This window comes from Citrus sinensis, chromosome 1, assembly GCF_022201045.2.
Source record: "Citrus sinensis cultivar Valencia sweet orange chromosome 1, DVS_A1.0, whole genome shotgun sequence".
NCBI classification, from domain to species: Eukaryota; Viridiplantae; Streptophyta; class Magnoliopsida; order Sapindales; family Rutaceae; genus Citrus; species Citrus sinensis.
The window spans coordinates 7,101,183-7,116,531 of record NC_068556.1 but is presented as its reverse complement, the minus strand read 5'-3'; the positions used below and the strand labels follow the sequence as shown (position 1 = coordinate 7,116,531).

At 33.3% G+C, this 15,349-nt stretch overlaps 1 pseudogene; it reads left to right on the top strand.

Moving 5' to 3' along the window:
• Positions 1-2,662: 2,662 nt before the first annotated feature.
• Positions 2,663-14,993, top strand: LOC107176675 ((R)-limonene synthase 1, chloroplastic-like; annotated as a pseudogene).
• Positions 14,994-15,349: the final 356 nt, after the last annotated feature.

The window sequence follows — 15,349 nt, the reverse complement described above, 5'->3', positions numbered from 1 at the left end:
TTCAAATTATAAACTCCTTGTAATAATAAAATTAGTTGGTCCCAACAATATGACTATAGAGAAATATTATTGTATTATCTTATAAACTAAAGTTCTAATTCTATCCATGCTAATAATAAAATTTTTTTATGAATATAAATTGTTCTTACTCTCTAGGTCAAGAAAAATATTGATTACAAATTAATAGTTTTAACTTCAACGATACACATTAGCTTCAGGTAGAATGATGAATAAAACAAGAGCCCGTTCGATATCATTTTTCATGTTTTGTTTTGTTTTGTTGAGTGTTTTTTTTTTTTTTTTCAAACGAGGAAAGATGTAGTACGTGTTTGACAGGCATTCTATGAAACAAAAATAATATTAAGGATTTTATTTTACATTGACAAGGAATAATTAATGAGTTAATTTTGTAGTATGAATTTGACTGATGAATTTTTATGACTAATATTTATATAAAGGCAAATGTTAAGTTATAACGATTGTAATTTAGAGACTCTCATAAATAGTACTTATTAAAAAAATTAAAGGCATCATTCAAATTTGAAAGAAATAATAAACTAGAAAGATCTGTACGAAGTCATAATAAACTAGAAAGATATGTACGAATTAGGTCCGAGCTTCTGTAACTAAATAAAATGCGTCATTTAAGGTAGTAATAAACTAGAAAGATTTGTATGAGTATGGCCCGAGCTTCTATAAACTTACATATAAAATAAATTAAACGCTATCACTTAAAAGTAATAAAAAATTAGAAATGCTTGTATGCGTTAGGTCTGAGCTTTAATAAAGAAATAAAACGCGTCATTTAAAGCAGTAATAAATTAGAAAGACTTGTATAAGCCAGCCCTCAGCTTCAATAAACGTTACATATAAAACAAATAAAACGCCATCATTCAAAGCGGTAATAACTTAGAAAACGACTTGTACATGTTTCGGTTATTCTACAAAAGAAAGCGGAAAATAACCCTTTTTTTTTTCTTTTTTGGAATATAAAAACTTCTCATCAAATCAAGATTTAAATGTCGAAGAAAACAAGATAAATGTGGGTGACAACTTTTGCACCCATGTATCAAAATCACAACAACATGGAGAAAATTACTTAGCCAAGGCATCCGTTGCTTAGTTATAATTTCTCGACACTTCCAAATCTTGAAGTCATGCTTTGAAAATAATAGACACTGCAATTTGTGAACGAAATCGTAAATCTTCTGCCTCAACAATATCAATATCATCGAAATAAACATTTACATTTATCTCTGTCCCATAACTAATCCTTCACAATCTTACACCACACAACTGCGTGCCCAACCAACCCACCGTGGATATCAACTGTAGCATCAAAATTTGATATCTTGTCTAATTTGTGAATGAAGTTTTACACAACATGAAATTTAAAACATATTAAAAATAAACAATATAAAGTGTTTCCTTTTTAAATTTTTTCAAAATCACCATTGTCCTTTCCTCTTTTCATTATCTTCTTTAACCATTTCTTCGTCTTCCCTTGTTCTCAACATTAGCACTTTTTTTTTCTTTTTCACTTTCTTGGTTTTCTTAAATCACCTTAAATCTAACATTGAATTGTTCAGATTAGTGTAATTAAAAACATAAGTAATTATATAAAACAACAGTTCGTCGCTACTAGATAGATCATAGATGTACCGCAAACTCAATATATAGGTGTTTGGGCTGAAGGAATTATTTGAAAAAGATGTTTGGGCTTCAGCAATTGTATATTATGAGTCTTATTCTCGTACAATTCTATGACAATTGCACAGTCAAAGCTTATAAGAACCTTCGACAACCATGTAGGAGTATAAAATCATTCTCACGCTCATATTTTTTTTTTAATGTGAACACATTTTTAAACAGTGCAGTTTAAAAAAGTTACTTTTTTAATGAACTATAAATCGTGCGGTTTAAAAAAATTACTTTTTAAATAAACTATAAACCGTATAGTTTAAAAGAGTTAAAAATACTTTCTTAAATCTCACGGTTTTAAAGTGTATTTGTATGAAAATAAAATGAGGACACCCGCACTAGAGAAGGACTATAAGAATATATATAATCATTCATTAAATGAACTAGTAAAGCTAAAGTCTTAAAAAAATAATAATATAAACGGTTGTTCAAAGTGAACAATGAATTTTATTGTTTGCTTCATCTTTGCTATTGTTCGGGATAACGGATAAGGCTCTTCTTTGACCTTGTTGTGCTCATTTTTCTAAAGAGGTTTCAATGGTTCGATTATTTTATTTAAAAATTTTAGGGTTGTTATCACCTAACAACTTTAAGAATTATACTATATTAAATCACCATAAGAAATATTGTAATCTACCATTTTACTATTAAATTTTTATAAAATCTATTATTTTATTACATTTCTATTAGTACCGTTTGTTAACTAATAAAATACTAATTTTACCTTTAAAGGAAAAAAAACTACACAAATTAGTAGAGGTATCAAATATTATATATTCATAAGCTTATAGGGATTATTTTTAGCAACTTTATATTTTGACTTTATAATATTGTAATACTTTGTATGTTATTTTTTTGACAAAAAAAATTGTATAAAGAGCAAAACTAGCATTTTACAAGTAAACTAACTATAAATTTACTTGTTGAATAAAATTTGTTGAAAAGAAACAAACAATTATTAATGAGTATGTACATCTTATCTTTTAAAAAAAAAGAGTAATTTTTTTCTTTTTTTTTTGGGACATACTTTGACTGTATATGGAAAATTTTATTAATAAATAAAAAAGTACATCTAAAAAAAAGAATGAATATATTTTTATTATTTTCAATTATGTCTGCGAAATTTACAATTACTTAAAAGTCAAGATGCAACAAATATAAACGCCATTATTCGAGAAACAATTGTAAAACAATAGGAAATGTGCCCTAAAACATATAGTTCACATGCTTTTCCAACATATAAATATGTAATATTATGTATACATAACCTTGTACTCACCACAAAACCATAAATTAATTTGAGCAGCTTTCCAAGAGTTTTTAAGTGCATTGGAGAAATAGTAAGCTTTACATCCAGCGTCTTCTTGCATTATTCCATCAGCCTTCATTAATTCAGCAGTTGTTAAAAGATCAGCAAACTACCCACTTTCATTTTGAAAACATGATTTTCTGCTATCTTTGAGTGCCGGCTATACGGTATTACATATTATTATCATTTTTTCCCCCCTTTGTTAAATCAGTTCTATGGATTAATTGGTCATAGATGCTGCAGGGTGTGAAAGGTATAAAAGACAAACAGAAATGTAGAAGGGAAAAGTAAAGACGATAACTAACGATGCCACCAAGCCACTGCATCAACTGGAGCTGATTGACACCTTGCAAGGACTTGGACTGGCTTATCATTTTGAGAGTGAGATAAGAAACATATTGCGCAATATCTACAATAAAAATAAAGATGACAAATGGAAGAAAGAAAATGTACGCGTGCATGCAACCTCTCTTGAATTTGGACTCCTCAGACAACACGGTTACCATGTTTCTCAAAGCAGTGAATGTGCATGCGTTTTCACTTTGTCACGCACATGTGATCTAAAATAATTACTCAAATACATAAATCTACGACGAGTTTATAATAGTATAAATTATCATTTTTGCTGTTTTACAATGTCGTAAACTTGTAAAAGTTTGTCTACATCTTCGTAAATTCATCTAGGATTTAATCTCGAATTTTAATTCCGGATTGAAAATTTTTATCTAATGTATTTGCAGAGGTTTTTAATGGTTTTAAAGAGACGAAGAGTTATTTAATTAGTGATGATTTTAATGGAATACTCAGCTTGTATGTAGCCTCGTATTACAGCTTAATTAGAAGGAGAAAGCGTCATGGAGAAGGCCTGGCAATATATACAGCTTAAAAAACATACGATGATCAGCAACAGCAAGGATGTATTAGTAGCAGAGCTAGGGAGGCAGTCTTTGAAGCTCCCTCTCTGTTGGAGAGTGTCGAGGTTAGAGGCAACGTGGTTCATAGATTTATGTGAGAAAAGAGAGGCCAAGAACCACCTATTACTAGACCTCCCTTAGTTGGACTTCCATATTTTACATGCAGTTTTTCGGGATGAACTTTGAAGACATTTCGGGTAGGTACTAGCTAGGTACCCATTAAAAGATAATTTGATATAGATTGAATAGCTGAAGAAAAAAATTATTTGTTTTTCACACACTTTTACATGATCTTATACAATTTATACAAAAATAAGGAGCTATTTTAGGACTATGTTATAGCTTGACATAGGAGAGTTTTCTATTAAATCCACGAATATTATGATTTGAGAAAATTTAGGCTAAAAATAATACTAGCTGTTGTTGACAAGTCTTGAACTTGGTAAGCCTTTAGCTAAGGCTGAGCAAAATGCTAGATTGACTTCAAAATGATTTGATGAAAATTTATTCCTTCCTTTTGTAGAGTTTACGGTTGCCTTGCTGTCATTGTCTTGATTGTGGTTGTGGTTGATTTGCAATTGATTCTTATCACCCACGCCATTCTCTGATTACTTTGACAGATAACTCAGATCTTGTTTTATCAAACGTAGTGGCCGGTTAGTGATGGTTGTCGAAGCCTGCGAAAATAAATACCTACTCTAAATAAATTATGTATAATGATTGAGAAGGGTCGTGTCCACAGAGATCGGTAATTATTTAAATCATTTTAAAATGTAAAATGCAAAATGAGGGGATTGTTGACAATAATAAAAATCAAACTAAAATAACAAGAATGCAAATTCAAATTGTAATTCAAATTGGAAAAAGCTCTGGTTGAAGGAATTAACTCAGCTTGATTCGACTACTGATCATTGATTTAAATATAAATCATTACTACTTATGAATAGACCGGTTATAACTACTGAGACCCTCTAATAGCCAATCTCTTCTTAACTAGTCGATAACCAAGGTACGACCATTGGTTATTTCCCTAATCAATAGACAACCCTAGATACGATCGTAGGATTTAATCAATTGACAGCCTGAAAAACCAGAGAGACCTAAATCCTAATCAACAAATGCATACGATGGTTCATTTAAATTAAATTGTTTATTCTCATAACACAACCCACTGCTATGCTATTTGTCACAAACATTAAAATCTTCATACGATGAATCTTTTAATTGACAATAGATTAAGTTGATAATTAAATAGTGGCCAATTACCTAATTAACAAACATAATCATGACAATAATTTAGAGAATAAATAAATACCCAAAAAGTAATAAAATAATTAAAGCATAAGAAAGATCTCATAGTAATGATGAATCAAAGCTTTATTAACCTTCAACCAGAATAATCGGTTTAGTTCTTCATAGAGAGAAGAGAAAAATTTAGATCTAGGGTTTTCTTTTTCTTCAAAAATCTCATTTCCTTTGTTTTTCACGTCTCCTCTCTCTTATAGAGTTTTTTCAAAAATAAAATACTAATATCTAAAATATTATCTAAATATTAAATTCAAAATTATAAAAATAACCAAAAAGACAAAACACGTTAAAATAAAAACTGCAAACCCTTAGTTGACAGCACGCGTCCACGCCTTATCAACAAAGTTCTTCTGAAGCTCATAATTTCTTTAGGAAAATAATTATCCTCAAACATCATCTTGTAGCTCAATTGTAGCACCAATCAATAGAATTGCACCTACAAAAATAAAACACAAGTAAATCACTATTATTAAGTGCAAAACATCGATATTAAGGGAAGTAAACAATGCAACAGTAGTGCATAAATTGCACTCTAACAAATTCCCCCACACCAAGATAATGCTTGTCCTCAAGCATATAACTCAAGACTAATTCCAAATCTCCACTCAATTCTCATCTCAACTCATCCAAAAATAATCTTAAGCAAGCATACCTCAAGAATTTAAGTCGATCAACATTCGAGAGAAGGATTTTAAAGCATGGGATCTCATAAGCTAATATAAAAGAAAAATATTCAACCACCAAGAAAATCCATTCAAAATTCAAGTGCAACAAGATTTAATAGTCCTGTCATTGACTTCACTCCATGCACTCAAAGTGTTTAGAGTATCATTTATGCACTCAAATCAAATCAAAGAATGCTATTACCATAAGCTTGCTTATATATCACATCTCAATCCACAAAACATGAATTAAATGCAAAAATCTAAGGGTCTTAAAAAGGTTGTAACGGGGTTAAATGGGTTAAATGAAAAAGAAAGGTCTATGAAAGAAAAAGAGATCAAAATGAGAAGAATGAACTCATTGAATGAACCTTATGATATCAAAATGCTTATTTCTACTCAAGTCGCCAAGAATGTAAACATTTTTTCCTCTTTTCTTTTTCTTTTTTTTTCTTTTTTCTTTTTTGTTTTTTTATTTTTTTATTTTTTGTTTGAATCAAACAAAAGAAATGAACCTTGCACAATTTAATTCAAGCATAATGCTTGTTGATCTAATTGAGAAACTTTAATTCAAGGTAGCAAGAGCAACAAAATATATACAAAATATATCCAAACAAGAAGTGCAAAAATCTCCTTAAATTGAGGCTCAAAAGAAAGGAAATAGGTAAGTAGATGGAGAGAATTAGATGGGTAATGGTTAAGGCTCAAACAAAGATAACAAATAAAGGTCTTCGGGTGGAGAAAAAGAAGAAAAATGGAAAGTAGTTTGCCCTTATCATTTTAATGCATAAAATCCCGTAATGCAACTACAACATGCATAACAAAGCAAGTTCTAGAATAAACAAACTAAGATTGATATTCACATAACAAAAATAATTAGAGCAAAGTGGTTGCTCATAGGCTCAAATCCTCACAAAGTTGATAATTTGCCATCAAATCATGTACACTCTTCAAATGAATCAACCATCAATAGTGGTGTAGAATGAGAAGAATGTATGAGTGATATATAAAAGGAAAGGTAAAAAAGATAAGAAGCGAGAAAGATGTATGTAGTAATATAAAAAGTGAAAGATAAAATGTGAGTGATGAAATAGTATGATAAAATAAAAATAGATGTAAATAATTTGATATAGATAAGAAAAGAGTAGTGAGAAAGAAAAGAAAAGAAATAATAATATATGAAGCATACTAACTCCAAAATCATTTAAGAATGAGCAGAGTGAAAATAATACTTCCAGACATCAATATTGTAAAAATCTCTCCCCCACACCAAGAACTTACATTATCCCCAATGTAAGATAATCAAAGCTCACATAAAAAAAAAAATAAAGCGTAAGGATAAAAGATTAAAGGCAAAACTTCCCTGAATTGTGAGCTTTGATCCACATAATGTCTATGGGCTTGGCGGAAATGGTGGAATAAATCCCACACTCTCGAAGTATGTGGCCAAATTCTGCTCCATCTTGTTCAGCTTGTGCTCCATTTTCTCTAACTAAATGCTCAAAGGTGGTGCAAATGTAGAAGGAATAATTGGTGGGGCAGTAGTTTCGTCGTCAAACTCGTCATCAGAGGTAGCACCACTCCTAGCATAAAGCTTCTTTAGAAGTTGAGTGGGTCCTAGTTCAGTAAACTAAAATCTCCCCACCTTGAATTCAACCACACATGTTCTTTCGAACAAAGACATATCCAAAAATTCCATTTTGCAAGCAGGGTGTAAATCATTATTGTCAGGATCAAGCACACATAAGTTTATAGCTAACAGAGTAATGTATGGACCAAGAAATAAAGTCCTATACCGTTTAAGCACACTCTGAAATTGATCTGCTAACCAAAAACCTAAATTAGGCCTCACATCATTTAACATGTACTAGATAAAATAAAACTCAGTTTTAGAGAAAACTCCCAAGTGATCTTTCCTTCCTAAAAAATTATATGCTAATAACCGATGCACACATTTCAAAACAGGATCACGTAAGAAAGAGCTCTTTGATTTACTCGGGTCATAGGCATTGTGATCAAAAGATAAATTACGCCAAAGACCATAAGGCTCAAAATTTTCGCTAAAGTCACAAGTTGTCCCTAAATATGCATCACTAGAAAAATAATCATCATCAATGAATCCTAAAGTTAGGTTAAAATCTGTGAGAGATTGTGAAAAATTTCGTCTCATTAACCTAAACTTCATAACATCCGGAGTATGCAAAGTAAATTCATTCGGTAATTAAATTGAAAGTAGCATAGAACTCCCTAATCAACTCAACATAACCCAAACAATCAACATCAACAAACTTACGCAAACCAATCTTATCTATCAAAGAATTAAAATTATCCTTAACATTCAATTTTTCAAGAGTTGGGTAATGAATATACTTAGCTGGAAGTATTTTTCGCTTGGAAATATCTTTGTACCTTTCTTTCTTTTGTTCAGTCGTGAATGTGAGGCAACCTCCGAGATTGGATTCAGCAAGTGGCAAAATACTCATGCCTTTTCCATGTTTCGATCTTTTTCTCACGGCTTGGCGTGAATCTGAAATTGTATTCCATGGGACCGTAGTGGGAGCGACAATCTTGGATTTCTTTGCGACGGGTTTCTTTTTAGACATTGATGACTTGGAAGTTGATGCTTTCCTCTTCGGCATTGTCACAATAATTTCACTCACGGGTTTTGTTTGAATGCGAAAAGCGGCGGCCCTTTGAACCAAGGAAAGTGAGGCTGTTTGCGCGGCTGAAATACTGGACGTGGGCTGCTTGTAGGGCTGGTGCAGCTGCGGACGTGGGATGCAGCGCAGCTGGTGCTGCGAGATGGAGCTGGGCATGGGCTGCTTGCACACGGGATGCAGCGTGGCTGGTTGCTCAGGATGCTGGAGTTGGTGACACGGCTGGAGCGCGGGTTGGTTGGGCTAGATTGCTACAGATGCGGGATGCTGGAGCTGGTGCTGGGGACGGAGATGCGGGATGCTGGTGACGCTGGTGCAGCGCGGGATGGAGCTGGGCGTGGCTGGTTGCACGCGGGATGGAGATTCTAGATGCAGCGCGCGGCTGGGCACACGGTTGCTGGTTGCCCTAGGGATTAAAACCCTAAAAAAAATCCTTTTTTTTTCAAATAAGATTTTTAAAAAACAAAATGTTTTCTGATTTTTTTGCGCGGCTGATAAAAAAAACCTTTTTTGAAAAATTACAGAAGTACTTTTTTAATAAGCATATGGGCAAGCCTTAAAATCATTTTACTTTAAAATCACAGAAGTACTTATTAGTTAAAACGTGGGCGCGCCTAACCAAAAATTTTCTTCTGGCCAAAATAAGCAAAACCATTATTTAAACAATCTGAATCAAAATTAAAAACAAAAGATATAACAAAAACCAAAATAAATAAATCCTTTGGGTTGCCTCCCAAAAAGCATATTTGTTTTGTCTTTGGCTAGATACATTCATGCATCAATCTCCATAAATGGACTCTCGAGAGCCATTTCCTCCACAATATTCACCGAAAAACCTTCATAAAAAGGTTTTAAGCGATGACCATTAACCTTAAAAACTTTGTCAGAGGTCGGACTCTGAATCTCAACTACACCATGAGGAAAAATATTAGTAACAATAAAAGGTCTTACCCAACGAGAACGTAATTTACCAGGAAAAAGTTTAAGCTTAGAATAAAAAAAAAAAGAATTTTTTGATCAACAGGGAACTCCTTTCTCAAAATCATTCTGTCATGAAATATCTTCGTTTTTTCCTTGTAAAATCGCAAACTCTCATAGGATTCGTTTCTAATCTCCTCCAGCAGTATTCTATGCATGCACGTGGACGAACTTATCCCTTTAATATCAGCAATTGTCCACCCAATAGCCTTTTTGTAATCTTTCAGCACTCTAATAAGCGTTTCTTCCTCTAAAGTACTAAGCTTTGAAGAGATGATCACCGGAAGTGTCTCACCATCTCCTAGAAACATTTATTTTAGATGACTCAGCAATGGTTTAAGCTCTATTTTCGGTGCGTGCAAAATAAATGGAAGAAGTTTTCCATGAGATGAAGGTAATTCAATATAAGACGTATGATGAGTTAAAGTTCTCAAAGAATTTAATTCATAAATTGTCTCTTGCAATACAGAATTTAAAGCAAACTCATTTTCATCATTTTACAATCTTTTGAGGCCCAAACTGTTTTTTAAAGCAGCTACCAATGAATCTTTAACATCCAAATAAAAAACTTCATGCACTATAGGGTTAATAACATCCACAGAAAATATCGAATGCTCCTCACTAGGATTTTTCATGACATCATTCATATTGAACTCTATAACCTCTCCATCAAACTCCACAGTGAGAGTCTTTTTATGTACATTCATTTTAGTCCTAGCAGTCTTAAGAAAAGGTCTTTCTAACAAAATTGGGACAGACTTAGAGGAGTTATCCTCTTCCATATCAAGTACATAAAAATCAGCAGGAAAAACCAACTCATTAACTTGTACTAAGACGTCTTCTACTACCCCATCAGGATATGCATTAGACCTATCAGCTAGTTGAATTATCACGCCAGTTTCTTTTAATAGACCAACATTCAAAGATGAATAAATGGAACGAGGCATGACATTAATAGAAGCTCCTAGATCTAACATAACATTCTCAATTTTAACACTGCCAATTTTGCAAGGGATAGTAAACATACCTGGATCCTTACACTTAGGAGGTAGTTTCTTTTGGAGAACTGCTGAAATATTTTCCCCCATGTGAACTCTTTCATCTCCTCTTAATTTTCTCTTGGGAGTGCACAGTTCCTTAAGGAATTTAGCATATCGAGGTATTTATTTTACAGCATCTAATAAGGGAATATTTACCTCAACCTTGCGAAATGTCTCAAGGATGTCTTTCTCTTGTTCCTCCTTCTTGGATTTTGCAAACCGGCTTAGAAAAGGAGGAGGTATCACCACATGTAGGGGTTTCGCTCTAGTGGGTTGTGCATCTTGAGATTTAGGCATCAATTCATTCTTCTCAAGCTCATCTTCTACATGCTTTGTCACTTTCTCACTAGGCTCTTGCAACTCCTTCCCACTTCTAAAGATGACAGCACTAACATTTTGCTTTGGATTCACCTCAGATTGTGAAGGCAATCTCCCTGATACTTAAGCCTCCAGGCGGTTCACTGTAGTCGCCAATTGACTCATGTAGTTGCCTGCTGAAATTGTTAAGTGTTAGCCGCAAGTGATTTAACAATTTTTTCAAGAGATATACCTGACTTGGAGTTTGACTGTGAAGGGGCTGGTTGTCTTGGTGTGTATTGTTGTGGGAATCCTGACGGCCTAACTCCATAGCTGAAGTTGGGATGATCCTTCCATCCCGGATTGTATGTTTGTGCATAAGGGTCATACCTCTTTTGAGGTATACTTGGATATCCTTCAACTGCATTGGCTTGTTCAACAGGTTTTTCTTGAAGTGTAGGACACATATCAGTTGAATGACCCATATTGGAACAAATGCCATAAGTCTTCACCTGTTGCATATTACCTACAACAAACTTTTCCATAAGAGAAGTAAATTTATCTAAACGTTGTTCAATAGAAGAAATATTTACCTCATTCACCTTCCTTGAAGTGGGATCTTGCATGCTGCCAAATTGTTGTACATTGGCAGCCATATTTGAGATCAACTCCATTGCTTGAGTAGGGGTCTTGTTCACCAACACACCTCCACTAGCAGCATCTATCATACTCCTATCCATCAATAACAGTCCTTTGTAAAAGTATTGAATAAGAAGTTAATCAAAAATCTGATGCTGAGGACAGCTGGCACACAATTGTTTGAATCGCTCCTAATACTCATAAAAAGTCTCCCCAGGAAGTTGTCTAATCCCACAAATGTCTTTTCTGATGTTGGCAGCTCTTGAAGCAGGAAAGTACTTCTCAAGGAACTGCTTCTTCAAACCATTCCACGTTGTAATCGATCCAGGAGGGAAGTAGTACAACTAGTCTTAGCTAGCCCATCTAAAGAGAAAGGAAAAGCACGCAGCTTAATCTGCTCTTCAGTCACGCATTGTGGTCTCATACTTGAACATTCAACATGAAACTCCTTGAGATGTTTATGAGGATCTTCACCTGCAAAACCATGAAACTTGGGTAATAAATGAATAAGACCAGACTTTAATTCAAAATTTACCTCCAAGTCTACATATTAAATGCAGAGTGGTTGCTGATTCAAATCTGGTTCAGCTAACTCTCTAAGAGTTCTTTCTACAGGTGCAGCTCTATCCATCACTTGTTCTTTTGAATCGTTAGATGATTCAACCAAATCAGATCCCGTATCTGTTTCAGAAAGCAAAGGCGACGAGGATCATTGCTTAGCTCGCTTCTTCTGTTGTCTCATCTGGCGAGCTGTCTTCTCAATTTAAGGATCAAACGAAAGTATACATGTACTAGAAGAACGAACCATACACCAAGTAAAGCGTAAAAAAGATTAAATGAACGACACCAATCCCCGGCAACGGCGCCAAAATTTGATGGTTGTCGAAGCCAGCAAAAATAAATACCTACTCTAAATAAATTGTGTATAGTGATTGAGCAGGGTCGTGTCCACAGAGATCGGTAATTATTTAAATTCTTTTAAAATGTAAAATGCAAAATGGGGGGATTGTTGACAATAATAAAAATCAAACTAAAACAACAAGAATGCAAATTCAAATTGTAATTCAAATTGGGAAAAGCTCTGGTTGAAGGAATTAACTCAGCTTGATTCGACTACTGATCATTGATTCAAATATAAATCATTACTACTTATGAATAGACCGATTATAACTACTGAGACCCTCTAATAGCCAATCTATTCTTAACTAGTCGATAACCAAGGTACGACCATTGGTTATTTCCTTAATCAATAGACAACCCTAGATACGATCATATGATTTAATCAATTGACGGCCTGAAAAATCAGAGAGACCCAAATCCTAATCAACAAACGTATACGATGGTTCATTTAAATTAGATTGTTTATTCTCATAACACAACGCACTGCTATGCTATTTGTCACAAACATTAAAATCTTCATATGATGAATCTTTTAATTGACAATAGATTAAGTTAATAATTAAATAGTGGCCAATTATCTAATTAACAAACATAATCATGACAATAATTTAGAGATAAACAAATACCCAAAAAGTAATAAAATAATTAAAGCATAAGAAAGATCTCACAGTAATGATGAATCAAAACTTTATTAACCTTCAACCAAAATAATAGGTTTAGTTCTTCATAGAGAGAAGAGAAAAATTTAGATCTAGGGTTTTCTTTTTCTTCAAAAATCTCATCTCCTTTGTTTTTCACGTCTCCTCTCTCTTATAGAGTTTTTCCAAAAATAAAATACTAATATCTAAAATATTATCTAAATATTAAATTAAAATTATAAAAATAACCAAAAAGACAAAACACGTTAAAATAAAAATTGCAGGTCCTTATTTGACAGCACGCGCCCACACCTTATCAACAAAGTTCTTCTGAAGCTCATAATTTCTCTAGGAAAACAATCATCCTCAAACATCATCTTGTAGCTCAATTTTAGCACCAATCAATAGAATTGCACCTACAAAAATAAAACACAAGTAAATTACTATTATTAAGTGCAAAACATCGATATTAAGGGAAGTAAACAATGTAAAATTAGTGCATAAATTACACTCTAACAGTCAGCAATCCAGCTGCCTGGCAACGATCCCAAAAGCCTTTTTTTTTTAAATAAAAAAAAAGGGTCGATAAAGAGAGTGGAGTAGATGGGCTATCGCAGGGAAGCAACTGGCCTGCCACAACTCAGTTCTTCAAACGGGTCCTTAGTCATATATAATATGTGTATAATGTTTCTTTTGATTAATTAATTAATTTTCCCAAAGGTAGTGGAAGAATAAAGGTCTTGGAGAGAAATATAGCTTTGGCAGGAACAGGTTGATAACGTCCTTCTTATGGAGAGCATGAGGTAGCGTTTGAGTCTCAATTCGCATACTGCAGGAGAATACTCACAATCACGATAGCTCTATTTACAGTAATCAATGATATTTATAATGTCTATGGATCTTCTTGATGACCTTGAGCTATTCATTGATACCTTCGAGAGGTTTGGACGAACTTGTCTAAGGAGTCTAAATTCAGGAGAGCTTGCATCTAAAGTCTCTTTCTTCCATTTATCATCTTTATTATTAATTATAGATAAGCTAGATCTATAATAGAGAGGTTGCGTCCAAAGAAGATAAATGGAAAGGATGAATAGTGGAGTCCTTTTCTAAGGTAGACATTCGTACTTATAAAATGCAAATTGGGGTTTCTTTAAAATGCCGAATTCCCATTACTCCTCAGATAGACCTCATACTAAGGATATTTCTTTTCTGCAGGTGGGACTGTGCTATGAAGAAGCTTCATACTATATGAATTTTTCTTTTTTTAATTTTTAATTTTATTTATTTATTTATTTTTTCTTTACAACTTTGTTAGTGAATTAAATTTCCTTCGATTTATCCTCTTTAAATTAAATTAATTATGTTTACGTGCATCGGTGGCTGAGCATAATACAAGCCTACTTGGTAGAGGCCTAATGGTACCACAGTAGACTAGAACTGGAAGAGTACTTCAAGAAAGGAGCGGTATCAGTAGGATGCCCTACATTGATGCATACTTTTATGCTGCAAATCCAGCAATAGAAAGGAACTCATCCATGATTTTCTCTCTTCAAGATGATTTGGCAACTTCATCGCCGTATATATTTATATATATCATTAAACCACAATTTCTACAGTGTTTTGTTTTTCTTTTTTAACTTTAATAGAATAGATAACAAATAGAATTCCACAATGAATTGATTGTACTTTCTTTTTTTCCAAATAATTCGTCAGGAAGAGTTAGCGAGAGTGGATGCTTCAAAATCAATCGATTGTTATAGGCATGAAATTAACTGGCACCTCGAAGAGGAAGTAGCCCGTGACCACATCAATGATTTAGTTAGACAGACTTGGAAGAAGGTAAATGTAAACAGAGCTTATGAAGATTCTGTTGAGTTTGAACACAACAGAAGCCAAAAAGAAAATCCAAGAATGAAGCAAAGAACCAAGAACTCACTTGCAAGATCATAAACCTGATCTTAAACACCAACACCAGGCACCACAATTCAAAGGAAAAACTAGCACTCTTTTATTACTCAAAATGATTATAAATCTTCAAGTCTTGTAGAAGAAATTACAAGCTTTTCAAAGAACTCAGAATCACTCAAATTAGATGAAAAACGAAAGAGAAATGTTAACGCTAACAGATGTCATGAACTAGCTCTGTTTATAAAGCATACAACGAGGATTCCCAGAGGCTGCTCAACAAACTTAACGAACTAATGAACACGTCAGCATTGAAGTTGCATATCAACCCTCAAACTTAAGTCAATCTGTACAAACGACACATAAGTCTTAACTCTTTGCATTTAACCCCTTAAAACAGA